At 40.1% G+C, this 15156-nt stretch overlaps 1 long non-coding RNA gene across 1 annotated transcript in view; it reads right to left on the bottom strand.

Annotated features, from left to right (window-relative positions):
* Positions 1-11720, bottom strand: part of LOC122799338 — a 37051-nt gene extending 25331 nt beyond the window's left edge. Inside the window, exons 1-2 of the long non-coding RNA XR_006364455.1 lie at positions 11625-11720; positions 9366-9443 (exon numbers count right to left, since the gene is read on the bottom strand). This is a non-coding gene — a long non-coding RNA (uncharacterized LOC122799338). The remainder of the gene's footprint in view (positions 1-9365; positions 9444-11624) is intronic.
* Between the last annotated feature and the right edge of the window lie 3436 nt (positions 11721-15156).

Below are 15156 nucleotides of genomic sequence, written 5' to 3'. Positions count from 1 at the left end.
GTTGACAGATGAGATCAGACAGGAGTCCCCGTGGACTATGATGTTTGCGGATGACATTGTGATCTGTAGTGAGAGTAGGGAACAGGTGGAGGAGACCCTGGAGAGATGGAGATATGCTCTAGAGAGAAGAGGAATGAAGGTCAGCAGGACTAAGACAGAATATATGTGTGTGAATGAGAAGGAGGATAGAGGAATGGTGAGGATGCAAGGAGTAGAGGTGGCGAAGGTGGATGAGTTTAAATACTTGGGATCAATAGTTCAGAGTAATGGTGAGTGTGGAAGAGAGGTGAAGAAGAGAGTACAGGCAGGATGGAGTGGGTGGAGAAGAGTGTCAGGAGTGATTTGTGACAGATGAGTACCAGTAAGAGTGAAAGGGAAGGTCTACACGAGGGTAGTGAGACCAGCTATGTTATATAGGTTGGAGACAGTGGCAGACAAAAAGGCAGGAGTTAGAGCTGGATGTGGCAGAGTTAAAGATGTTAAGATTTGCACTGGGTGTGACGAGGGTGGACAGGATTAGGAATAAGTATATTAGAGGGTCAGCCCAGGTTGAAAGGTTTGGAGACAAAGCCAGAGAGGCAAGATTACATTGGTTTGGACATGTGCTGAGGAGGGATGCTGAGTATATTGGGAAAAAGATGCTAAGGATGAAGCTACCAGGTAACAGGAAAAGAGGGAGGCCTAAGATAAGGTTTATGGATGTGGTGAGAGAGGACATGCAGGTGGTTGGTGTGACAGAGTAAGATGCAGAGGACAGGAAGAAATGGAAACAGATGATCCACTGTGGCAACCCCTAACAGGAACAGCTGAAAGAAGATGATGAGTGCAATGCTGTCCACTGCACAGCACATGGCACACCACCCTGTACAGATGCAAGCAATTAGACTCAATTATACAACCTACTCCCCCCATTCCTGTTTACTTTAGTCAGTGCAAACCAGAGCCTATTTGTGCTGTGCGGCATGTTGATTTTCAGCTGTAGAATCAGATTATTTTAGACAGATAAATTAAGCTTCAAACCTCACAGGCACAACTCTCCCTATAGCCCACATTAGTAAGCACCTGAAACCATGGATGTGTACTTTCTAATCGTCTCTGTAACCAGCCTGGTTGAAATGAGCATCCTGAGACAATGCAGCAATGTTATATTTACTGACAACCACCTGCTACTTAAACTGGCACACACAGTATGAGAGAGATATAGCTATACAATGTTATTGGAGGGAAAGATCCAATAGAAAGCCACAACAGATAAGCACATTGTCAGTATCACAGACAGCTCAGACTAAATATGTAAACCTTTATATGTAAAGACTCTTAAAAGTAACCTACCTAACCACAAAGTCCACCAAAAAGTAACATAAGAAAAAAAGTACCCACAGTGACTTCAAATGCACAACACAGGCAGCACCCACCATAATCATGTATCCTAGAGTCATATTGACTCAGTTTCCAAAGCCCATACGGCAAACATCCACAGAATCCAATATCCTCGTCATAGGTAACTCCATAGTGAATGCACAGTGATGCAGCACTCCCCAGGCTGTGCAAGGAGAGGGTCATAGTCAATTATCATGTGCCAGGATTCACATTACACAACCACTTGAGTCGTTGCACCACAAGTACACAACAGTCATAGTACACATGGGTGTTAAATGACTAAAGATGTACCTCTCTGGACCTTATTAACAGACAGGATGGAGCTCTCGGAATATGTGGCTGAGAAGAAGATAGCCTTGAGCAGTATTCTATCATTAAGAAGGAAAACACAATACAGTATCTTGTGGTGTCAAAGGGGTTACAATATACAGTCGGGGAGGAGATAAGACTGTCTTAACTGCATTGCCAGGGATAGGGATTTCTCTCTCTCCCTGAAAGGCTTTTCTACAATGGTTAAATCATGTTCATCCCCATACTGTATTGTTTAGGCAATGTCAGTCCTCTGAAGCTTCCAGCATAACAAAACAGAATCTGGATAACATTAAAGTATTGCTGCACAATGTTAGGAGCTTTAACAGAACAGAACAAAACAAAACAAAAAATCCACTCCCTACAACCACTCCTTACCCTGAAAAAAGATAAGATACAGGGTCCCAATTGAAATGACAGCACTTGTAATGTAGAGTACAGACACACTAAAAATCTAAGAGGAGAGTAAATCTTGAACAACACTTTTTTCTTAAACTTCTGTTGTGCAGGGGGCAAGCCCCCTACACCCCTAAACTTGTATACAAGCTCAGTGATTGCCATACCTCCGAGAATAGGGAATATTCCAATAAATGACACTCTTGGACGTAATAAATGCAAGTCTGCCTTTTTCATCCAGTTTCCATATTAGGGACTTGTTAAAGTGGGTCCTAACATTTCAAATAGTTATCACAGATATAAGCAGCAGAGAGACTTTTTTAAGACCAACTAAAACACTGCATCAGTGCAGGGTTTCAATGCCTACCACACTTTTAGGCTCACTGCATTAGACGAAGGCACCAAAAGCTGTGGCATTTCCATATTCTTAAAAACACTTCACCTCCAGACTCATTCAATATGATAATCTGGAACTCCAATATCCAACTTAATATTAACAAAAACCCTTACAACATATCATGGCTAACTGTAGGACCCTCTTGGACCACACTTCCTACCTAAACAGTATGAAATCCCTCTGTATTAATCCGAGAACCATTCTTCTAGTAGACTTCAAACTACCATAAACTGGGAGACTTTTACAAGCATGCTCAGAAAACTCTGGATTTCATTAGGAATTCTCTGGACCAGTCAGTCCATACCCAAACTAGAAGCAATAAACTCCTGTATTTGATCCTTATCAATATCGGACAGCTTTGCTCCCCACCAGCTGTAATGCTATCCATGGTCAAATCAGTGACATTCACCATAAGATGATGTAATTCCAATACCCCACTATTTAGAGATTATGCAAAGGTTAATACACTAAAAGTGAGTGATGACCTGGCCAAATTCAAAAGCTCCCTTTCATCTTGGCAACTGCACTGCTTATGCAAAATCCTTTACTGTCAAATTCTAAGCACATATAAATAGCTAGAGATGCATTTGTCCTCCTCAGAAACATGCTAAATCCAAAAACAAATCCCTATGGCGGCACTCAAGTTATGGGCTCTAAAATCACTGCATGCAAAAATTAATTTAACTCTCTAGATGCTAAAGATGCTTTTGCTAAGCTAAGAAAGAAACCCCGGAACAAGATCAAATCAACCAAAGTCTGATATAACCACAACACCTTCTTTATGTTAGCGTCGACTGTCTACCACCAGAAAAACTCAGCTTAAACTTCACCCCCACTTGCCAATCTATGAGCAAACAAATTTAGCTCAAACCTCACTCCCTTCCCCCCTCCAATATTCTTAGATCACATAACTGCATCCAGCTCCCCCTCTCAAATCTCCCAAGAGCAAGTCTTCAAGATGCTAAGGTAAAGAACATTACTTTTATGGGGTCAGACAACATACTACACTGCCTACTGGTCAGTTTGAAATATGAATTGTCAGACACCCACTGCATCAAAATAAGGAGTCAACAACAGTCATTCCCTTGCAAAAAGGTGGGGCTTCAGCAGACCTGGCAATTGTAGACACAAGCTTGATCAGCCTCATCTGCAAGGCTATGGAATTAATAAAGATATAGATAACCACACTCTCGACCCAAGCAACAGCATATTCATCAAGGCAGGTCCTGATTACTTAACCTGGTTAACCTCCTCAAAGTTACTGCAGCAGTGGATGACAGCAAATCATTACACACCACATATCTATACCTTGCAAAGATGTTCCAACACCATTCCACACAGGTATTGTAAATAAACTCTGAGCTAAATGTAAACCTGCAGCCAAACAGTACACACACGACTTGGGGTAAGGCAGCCGATAACCTACAATATCATTTGAAAGAATTCTAGAGTAACTCTATGCATTATGGCACTCAATTAGCTCAATACCAGGATACTAAAATGAGCAAGAGTTTAAACCAGAAAGTAGTCAGACTGTTAAACTAGCTTCACTTTAGTCAGAGAAAGTACAGTTGTGTAAGCAAATTTACCATAAGATGTTTGGATCCGTATTGAAATGTCGGTGATAAAAATGTTAAGTGCAGACAAGTCCAAAAAAAGACCAAAAACCCAGGAGCAGAGTGAATTTTGATCATCGCTCTTCTACTTTAAAACTTTTTTGCCTGATATAAGCAATTTGCATAAATACTGGAGAACCAGAGGGGCTGGTTCCTCTTGTCCTACCAACTAGAGGATACATTCTATTTGTTTCAACAAGATTTTCTAATGGTAGGATTTCTAGATTCCTTTAATACCTGCTGCATGTCCTCAGAGAAAAGGTGCCCAAGTAGGATCAAAATGTTATCTTCCAAGTAGTCAGATGTAACTTCGAGTTGAGGTGATCCCTTCCGTGCAAGTAGATTCATTTTGTAGGGATGTTTGTGGCAACTGCCCTTGGTCATTTTCATAAGGGTGCGCCACCATTGTCTGGATCAAAGGGGGAGTTACCAGTATGGTTTGTAGAGTGTCCTTTTGGATCTTTAAAAGTACTCATATTAGCAGAGGAAAGGGGGCATATAGGAACATTTCCATCCATGGAAAGGAAAAAGCAGTCTACCAGGCCTATTTTGCAAGATGTCCTGGAAGAGTATTTTAGTTTGTCTGTTGGAGGAAACAGATTTATTCTTAGAGTTCCCCATGAATGAATAAATAATCTCCTGGAAAACCTCTGGGTGTAACATCCACTCACGAAAGTTTGTTCTGGATCTGATGGGATGTGAGAAGCCTAGAGGGACAGATTGTGCAGAACTGCAATTTCCCAGGCCATCATGACTAGTTTGCATAGTGGGTAAGATCTAGTCCTTCTTTGTTTATACGTCACATCACAGTGATGTGGTCTGCAATTACAAAACATGGCCCCAGAGTCCACATATGATTCAATGTTTAATGCATTTTTCAAGGCCATCATTTTCTTGAAGTTTGTGCTTTTTCTTCAATTGATAGTCCCATACCTTTCTTCTTTGATGTTCATGAATGCTGCTCCTATGCAAAATCTGAAGTTACAGATTGAATAGGGATGGGGCATAGGCAGGTCTGTATTCAACAAGGTCTGATTCACTAAGACCTCCTTCCTGACAAATTCCAGAGCATGAATAGAAAATAAGAGGAACTACGACTACTTGCAAGACCTCTGTAGATGACTGGAAGCACTGACTATTACCTTATCCTGCACTGTTTGAAGTATATACCCAAATGGACGGGGGGTAAACTTTCAGCTTTGCATTGCCATCCTTGTTGCAGAGTCCACACTGACTTGAAAAACAATTTCTCATGTGTAGTCTAACCAGTGGAAACCTTGTATCCCTGAACCCTAAGCTAGTCCACTGCAGTGGACGTAGGTACACTAGGAAATGGAGATGGTAGAATGCCACTTTTTCTAGGGGAGATAAATCATCATAAGGGATGTGTTCAGGAGGCATTCCATAAATGTCAGTCAAGACAGGGGAAGAGAGAAGATTTCTCTAGGCTGAGATTAAAACTTAGATTTTGAAACAGATTTGTGACAAAAAGGAATCCAGTGGTTTTGTTAAAAATCTACAAAGACAATTATCCAGACAGGGAAAAATATGATCCCCTGTAGCCAGCAAAAAGCAATCACTGGAGCTAGACATGTTATGGACACCCTTGGAGCAATGGAAAACCCCAAGGGTAAGGAAGAGAACTGAAAATGTAAAGCAAACACAAAAAAACTTAAATAGAGTCTGAAGTCTCACTATATTTCTATGCAGACAAGTGCCTGTGATCCAGAGTAACCACAAAGCCATTCGGGGAGGAATAAGGGGAAAAGAGTTTGATTTTCTGGAAGTAGAGGAATTCTTAGGTCAGGAGGGAAAGTGTTACAGTGCCACTTGTATACATTCTGAATTATTTGCAATACTCAGGAATCTGTTGTGATTTGTTTCCAAAGATGGAAAGTGAAAACCTTCTCACTAGTTTGAGAGAATGGGCAGGGTGTAGAAGAGAATGTCTTGGGACAAGTAGATAGTTATGCATTTATCTTGATATGAGATGGAGTTTAGGTTCTACTTCATTTTTTTTGACTCCTCCCATCATTATACAGTGACCTCCACTTATAAGCATGATCCATTTGTAGGTACGTTGCATATTCAGCCCCATCTGAACTCAGACCATTTAAAAGAAAGTCAACTTAGTTTATAAGAACCAGTAATAAGGGCAAATTCTGGCTATAAGCATAAACATTTTCGGTCCTGCTTGAGCATCACTTGGCCTACCTGTTTGACTATAAACACAGATTTCAGTAGTCAATTGTAAGTTGACCTTATGCTGCTCATAGACCAACAGCCAAAAACTCAAAAAAAATCTGACTTCCTGTCTGCTTGACACCCACAGACACTGCACAGGGTCAGACAGAATGTGTTCAATGTGCAGACTTCTGTTAAATAGCTGACAAGACATTGCTTTGTTTCAAGTATGGGATGGTCAAAAACAAGTCACTGCCTTTGGCTGAACAAGCTGACATTGTAAAGAGACTGGAAGCCATTCAGAGTCAAACCTCAAATGTTAAGAGTTCTGGCGTTCACCCCGGCAAAATATTATGGATACTTATAACATTCCTGATGATTGGCAGAATAGCAGCAATCCAAATAGAAAGTGCAAGAGGGCTGGAAAAAACTGAGAATGTTTAAACATCACTTCATTGGTTCAGTCAAGCACACAGTCCACAACTGCTGGTTAGTAGCTCACTGTTGATGGGAAGGATCAATAGTCTTATTGAAAGTCTCAGCATTACAGATTTCAAAGCAACAATTTGCTGGCTGTAACAGTGGAAAGAAAAATGGATAAAGGTCAGGGGAGAAACAAGATGCCAGGGATTTCAGTACAGTGTGATGGGTTACTCAGATTTTACTACACAAAGACTAAAAGCCACATGAAATTTTTTAAGCTGAGGGGACTGCTTTATACTGGAGGGGTCTCTCTGATGGAATACCCACTTTCCAACACACAGAACCAACTAGTGGCAAAGTTCCCAAAGAACATGTCAGTCCACAGGTAGCATGCAGTATGGATGGTAATGAAAAGCTGGAACTTTAACCATTGGAATTTTGCACACACATAAGGCAATGGCCAGTGTTTCTACTCATCTCCCGAGGTCTTGCAAGCCCTTTGGTCACTTCCTTCAGCTTCTAGGATAGTCCTCCCCTCTGAAGACAAGGCTGTGGCAAAATACCAAAGCAGCATGGAAAGACTGGCCTCCTAGCCTCTGTCCCTAGGAGACTGGACAGAATCCTCTGACCTGAAGCTGTTGGATCAATAATCCTGTCCTAGGCTGAGACTGCATGTTCCCCAAACAGCCTGGCATTGAAGCCTTTGGGACCAAGGGCTCAAAAGGCTAAAAGTCTGATCCGACAGCAGGATCTTGAATGTGACTGTCACTTCCCAGAACCCAGCAGTCCATCTTCCACTGAAAGACGAGTATTGAACCACTACAAAAAGTATATGCATCTTTCCTATTTTCAAATGTTGGTCAATCACACTGTTATGAATCTGTATTTCATGTCTGTACCATAATTAATTGTATTTCTTTTTAAGGATATACTGTTGCATATCAAATGACTTAATATTGTTAATCTATTTAGTATGTGCTTAGAATTCTCTACTGCATATTCTGGAGCTTTTCTCCCCGGGTCTCCACTGAAAATGGGTGTCTGCCCAGATGGACATTACCCGGTAAACAAATGTAATAAATAAATAAATTTTGCCTTCTCCTAGGCCACTCAGTATCTGTCTCACATTATGGCTCCAACATGATATTGAGGATAAAATGTCTAAAATGCTGGCAAAACCATCTGATGAAAGTATCTAACCTAAGCTTTTCACTAAAGCAGCTATCTGATAAATCAAACTTTACCACAAATCACACAGCAAGGAGTGAAAGCACTGATGCTCCATTTAACAGTAACCAAACTTGTTCAGCCCCCATTTTAAGAATAAACTGGAGAACAGTGAGACAGAAGGGAAAATTCACTGATGCGGGTGTCAGTTTAACTCCCCCCTGCTCATTTTAAAGAATGTAAGATTCTGGCAGTTATGGTACTGGTGCAGCTGACAGCAATCATCATGGACAGTGGCAAATTTCAAAACAGGCGCCTACCCCAAGTGTGCATTTTCATCCCAATAAGGACGAAACGTTCCAAGTTTGAAGAGACAGCAGCAAAATCCCTGATGTCTTGCCAGTCTGTCCTACTTTGGAGGTGGATGGCCACCATACAAGACACAGGGCTGCAGACTACAATACATAGACACAATAAGATTGCCTTTCTAACCCCATTGCCAGCCTCTGTCCCTTCCCAATGTTCCATCTGATTAGTGATAAAAGTTAAGGTTCTGAGCCTCCTACAAAATCCAAGGGGTGCCACAAGACCAGACTAAAGGGTCTGGCCATTACTACAAATTATCTAGTTTCCAAGAGAAACCAAAACCTAAAAACCTCAGGTTGTTTCTGTACAGACAAGTGAGTAAATCACTTCTGTAAAGGCAATACGTCAAAACTGTACCTGCATCACAAATCAATGGGCAGTATCCCAGAGGGGCAACGAACCACATGATGCCATACAGAATGGCTTTGTGAAACCCTGCCCAACGCATACAAATAACTTGCTGTATCTTATCCAGTAATTAAGCAATGTTCTTTAAAAAACTATAAATATAGAGAGTGTTTAGACAACTGCCCTCTCTTCTATTTCAGAGCAGATAACTCTCTTGGCTCTTTCTAGGGCTTTATTTTTCTTTTGTCTAAATATTTGCAGAAAACTAAAGTAAACTTTTTTCCTGTTCTAAATAACTCATTCCACTAGTTTTCCTTCCTTAGCACATAATAAAAAAATGCTGAGCTTACATTTTTATGCCAACCAGTACTCCGCTGCAACTTAGGTTAACCTCCTACCTGAATAGACTGCCACCAGATAAAGACATCTAATGATTTCCAAAGTGCTGATTAGGTTAACTAAAAATTTGCCATCCTGTGAGTTTACCAACCAAGCAAAGCTAGAAATTCAGTAGCCAGTTTTTTTTAAAAACATCTCATTAGGGGCACTAGACAAATGGCACAATGCCAGAATAGCAACTTATGGAGAGACTAAGATGGCCGCTGTCCTAGAGACACTGTTGTTTATAAGCTCTATGAAATCTAACACTAATCTCTAATTTCTAAGGTAGAGAGATTGTTTTTTCTACTCAAAATACCTAACTTGATAACTTACTCTACGCATACAAACTATTCAACTACCTGAGACTGGAAGCAGTACGTTGAAAATAAACAGATTACCTCGGATCATGTGGGCTCTCCAGTGCATGTGGTCAACTTGCTCTCTGCCATGTGCTTGCTACTGCTACATTTCTCGGCCTAAAAAGACAAAATGCCAGTGGATTTTGACTCTATGGACACTCAAACTTCTAAAGCTAAATTTTCACTGATTGCTTCTCCAGAAAAGGATACTTTATCCAAGAGACCTAGAATGGTTAAGCAGCAAGAACCTAGTAAAATGTCCAGTAAAAACAAATCTGAACTTACAAGCCTAGAGGAACTTAAACTAGCATTACAGCCTTTACAACTGGCTATCCAAAGCTTTTCATACCAGTTAAAAACCTTTGACGAATCTATCAATCAGATTATAACCTGGGTTGAGAAAAGGGAAGCTAAAACCCTTGAAAATGAAGTCAAAATTGAAACACTGCAGAAAGAATCTTCATCAAACACAAAGTACATACAAGAACTGCAACAGAAAATACTGGACCTGGAAACAAGATCCAGATGCAACAACATTATCTTAAGAGGTTTGCCGGAAAGCATGGACCAATCTAACCTGTTGAATACAATTCTTAATATTTTTGCCATCTTTCTGGAAAACACTGCTGAAGCTAAACAAATAGTTATTGAGAGAGCCCATAGAGCTTTTTGCCCCCTTTTAGACTACACCAGACTACGTCTGGTCTATGTCAAACTTCTTAACTACCAAGATGTCAGCAAAATTCTTGCACTGGCAAAATAAAAAAAAGAAATCAGTTACATGGAATCATAGAAAAACTCACTAAGCTAGACATCAACCCCTATATCACTAGGTGGGGTTGCAAACTGACTCACAGATAGAACCCACAGTGTGAAAGTAGCTGACTCCAAGTCAGACTGTCAACCAGTCACGAGTGGAGTCCCACAGGGTTTGGTCCTGGGTCCTCTCCTGTTTGGTATCTACTTCTCTGAAGTCCAGGCCAACATGAAGGGACTCTGGCTGACAAAGTTCGCAGACGATTGCAAGTTGGGAGCCATAATTATCTCCCCAAGTGATGTTGACATCCTACAGAAAGGCCTCACAGACCAATTACTGGTGTCAGAACCATGGCCTTAAGCGCAATGCCAAAAAATGCGTCATCCCCTTTGGGAAAAACCCGGTTCCCATGAATTACCACATCAATGATAGTCCATTGAATAACAGAAGGCATCATAAGAGACCTGGGAACACAGGTTGACAGCAACCTATCTTTTGACCACCACATTGCCACTGTGGTCAGAAAGTCCTTCTATGTGGCACATCTCATTACTAAGGGTTTTGCATCCAGGAAGAAAGAGGTCATTGTCTCCCTCTACTATTCCCTCATTAGGCCAGTCATCGAGTACAATGCCCCATTTGGCATGTACCTCACTAGACACCTACAACTGGAGAGGCCATAAAAATACCTCACAAAGAGGATCTTGGCCTTAAACACTTGTCCTATATGGACAGACTCAAAAAACTCCAACTATTTTCTGTCTGATATCGCCTACTTAGAGGCGATCTCTGCTTGACTTACAAAGCCATTTCTGACCCAGCTCTGTTAGAAATGCTACATCTAAAGAAATCCCAATCCCTCCACTCTACACACTCCAGAGACCTCAACCTCATTACCACAAATCAACAGAACAAGCTGGAGGGACAGGTTCGTAACCCAGAGACTGCCCATGCTATGGAATAGACTTCCCATATATGTCAAGTGGAGCACCTCACTGGCCCTCTAAGAGAAATCTTGATGAGTGGATGGGAAATAAAAAAATTCACCCCAGGGATCAGGATCACTCCAGTGACTCTACTTGACAGAGACACTGGGAACTAAGGTTGGGTGGCACGATGCCAGGGTAATCCTATTGGCTAGGCTTGTAAAGGCTCCAGAGCCATTAGCTTAGTACACACCTATGAACATGGAATGCAGCTAAAATCTTTTTTTTAACCAAGTCCTGCCACTACAGATTAAACAAGAAAGACAGAAACTATCCCCCTTCTGTGCCTATCTAATACAAAACCAAATCAAATTCCAGATGAAATACCCTCATACTCTCTCCTTTCAGCACCAAGGCTCCAAATACACAATCTCCAATGTAAAAGAATCTTAATCAATTTTTTCCAGCGTTTTTAAAACTGTTCCTATTGCCAATACACCAAAATGCTGAGACCGAGAACTTTTTACTTATCTACATACTCCAGCAGCATGAGTTCCTATATTCTGACCTCATAACCAGAGATTTTAATGCTTAGATATTCGTTTTAGCACTCACCACGGCTAAATACCAGCTTTTTGGATGTCTGGAGCATCTCTCTCCATGGGGAAGCAGTTATTTTGCTCCATACCATGATCGCCATGATTCTATGGCCCTGGGTATCCCCAAAAACACTTCATTTCAACTCTGACCTTCCTACCCAGACTGCAACATTCTCTTAAAGGGATTCAGCATCAAAAATGAGTTTTACAGCAATGAATTTAATCTGATAGTTTTTTTAGTCCTTTCCTCACTTCTAAACAACGAAGCTCCATCAAATAAGGGTTTTGTGAGAAAATCGTAAAAACAGTCGGTTCTGCTTTTTTCAATACCCTTGGATCATCGCTGCTGTTTGTCTTGATCCAGTCACAATACTGCTGCTGTTTATTCACAGGACATTACATCAGCTTTCTCTGGAACTACACAGCTAAGTGCACAATATGTTTTGATGCTTTACTTGTGTAACTTTTCTAGGCTACATCTAGGATGTTGAATTAAGCTGTTTTATTGCATTTAACATGGCTCAGCTCTCTTAGCTTATAAATATATCCATTTCCTACTACCACTGACCCCACTTTTGCTGAGCTTAGTTATTCTTAGTACCTTTATTTTCAAGGCAGTTCACTGTTAAATCCACTGCCTCTCCTACAAACACTTTTTTTATTCTTCTACGGGTTTTTTAGGGGCTCCCATCCATTTTCTTGCATAGGAAACTGTAACTTGTTAGTGGTTTGACCTTAGCCCTATGCCATATTCATATCGCAATGCCTTCATATCAAAAGAAGATGCTAAACTCAGACATAAAATACCATTTAAATATGGAAGAATGTCTTATCAAGCTGATGCATTTCCTTTCAGGGTGTTTGTGGGCATGGTTCATGAAAGTGTTGCAGAATAACCATCTCTTCTATGAAGGTGAATGCTCACTCATTTACACTGAAGGACTACCGACCTGTAGCAGTCGTCCCCTTTTGTATGAACTGGGTTGTGTCAAAAACTATACCTGATAACATTACTTACTGTTTGCTATTATGCTAAATGTTAACGAGTTTTCTTTTTCTTTTTTCTATTTGTCAGGAATTGTCAGTTGTGAAATGTTAACAGCTATACTGGTTTCCTAGTTTAAGCTCATGTTGAAATTTTATGGTTATATTATACTGTTTATCCTGCCTATACGTGGAGAAGACTCTATTTATGTTATTTTCATGCAGCTCACCATGAGTCGTGACATTTTTTTTTTACCATATTTAGTTATTCAATTATATCTCAAGTGAGATTTACCAAAATCATGCCCAGCTCCTACTCTCTACCTTACCTTCCTAACTTTACTAAGAGCTAGAGATTTTGCAGTTGACATATTAGGAAATCATGCTATCTATACTCTGTCTATATTACTTTTTAACCTTGGGATTGTGTGTTATTAGAAATATAACATTAAGAGATCACCTACTTACTAACCTTTTCAGTGTATATAAACTTTAGATCTCTATCACCTACATTCCCTTTCTCTTCCGGGCTAAGTAGGTTTGTGATTAGGCACAAGGTAATTGCAGGAAGAGACTTCGGGACCTTGTTCCATAGCAAGGGAAGTCTTTGCGAAGGGAATCTATCCCTCCAGCATGTTCTATTCATTGTGCTGAGGTTTATATCCATAGAGCGTGTAGCTTGAGTAGATTTGGTTTTGCTAAGATGGAGCATGTTCAACAGTTCTGGGTTGGACATGGCTCTGTATGTTAGACACTATACTCTCTAAAATCTGTCCCTCCTTCTCTCCCATCTGTGCCCATTGAACCAATCACAACGCTGACTTGCTCCACATTTTTTGGAACAGTAAATGTTTTTACAGACTCTGGTGCTCCCTCAGAGTACAACTGGAAAAAAATGGGATACGAGAAATTGACTCTGTCTTGGAAATTCTCAATATTACATATCCCTCCTACAGGATTATCCAAACTCCAGACTTGTATCTTCATAACACTCTTTTCCCTTATCAAATTCTATATCACTCTTAACTGGAAATACAGAGCTCTTCTCACTTGGGATGGATTTAAACAACTTATTATCAAAATCAAATGAAAATAAATATTCCAGCCACAGGAAGCAAACAAATACTAAAAAACGTCTTTATTAGCACAACAGACTTAAAGCTTTCACCTTACATATAACACGCTTCTTCAGAGTCAATTACAATACATCTAGCACTCTCCTTAAGTAACCCAGTGTAAAATATGCATCCAATTAAATACTTCATCTCATTTAAAGACATACAACACAATTCAATACATTTAAATGTTCATTTGTATATAACAAACCAAAATTATTTTTACAAGAAATTCATATATGACATGTTTTTTTTTTTTAAATTGTTGCTGTACATATTCAACATGTGCAATTAAGCAAACTAGGCAATACTTGTTTTCTTTTTTCTATACATCCAGAGCCCTTTGTTTTAATATTGGTATCAGTGAAATAGCATCATTAAGTCCTGGAGCTACTGTGGCATTTAGTCTAAGTTGCCATTTTACCTCTCTTGACTCAACCTCCAATTTTTCATCTCCCCATTTTCTTTCTGCACCACTCTATCACAATAAAAATAAATGTTTTAAACTCAACACATGTAACACTGTGAAGATAGAGGGCATTGTGCACATCTTTGTTTTTAATGGCTCTAAGGTGCTCGCTTATTCTATTCCTGAGCCTGTGTGTGGTTTTGCCTATATAAAATCCAGGGCAGGAGGTACAGGTTGCTAGATAAACCACATTGGTAGAGTTGCAATTACATTTACCAGGACATTTTAAGGTCAAATTTGAACTAGTTACTGATACATACGGGCCATCATTAATGAACTTGCAAAACCTACAGGTCCCACATTTAAACATTAATGACCTATATTGCCTTACTCTATCTTGATTTCTGAGCCCTTCCAAGATATTCTTTAAATGTCTACCCCTGCTATAAGCCACCAAGAAGTTTCACCTTAGTGTCTTGTTTTGAAAAACAAGTCTCAACTTTTATAAATGATGTTAACTATAGTCGGGGTCAAGTTGTTGTACTGCAGCACAATGGGATCCCCTTCCCTACTTTTGTGGGTAACTTCTTGTAGCCCCCCCCCCACCCTTTTGTAACATCGGTGGGTATAATGCATGCCTCTTCTTTTATTTCACATTTCACTTTCGTCAGAATCTTTACTGGGTACCCCCTCTCCATAAACAAACCTATCAAAGTGCATAGTTCATTGTCAAAAGTTCTCTCATCATTAATGAGACAGGAATACCTCACCATCTGTCCCTTTATTATACTTCTTCTTTGATGTTGGGGATGACAGCTGTTATAGTGAAGTAGAGTGTTAGAAAAGGGTTCTTTCCTAAAAATAGTGCTATGAAGCTTGTTATCCTCTTCATTAACCCAAAGATGTATATCCAGGAAGTCTATTTCTTTAGAACCCATCTACTAGTAACCTTCAAAAATGAAGTTGTGGAATTCAAGTACTCAACAAATTCTATGGCTTCCTTTTAATTCCCTTGCTATAAAATTAGGATATCATCCAAG

Source organism: Protopterus annectens, chromosome 4.part0 (assembly GCF_019279795.1).
Source record: "Protopterus annectens isolate FY-2018-M chromosome 4.part0, PAN1.0, whole genome shotgun sequence".
NCBI lineage: Eukaryota > Metazoa > Chordata > Ceratodontiformes > Protopteridae > Protopterus > Protopterus annectens.
The sequence above is the reverse complement of the archived record's forward strand: the minus strand, read 5'-3'. Positions and strand labels throughout refer to the sequence as shown.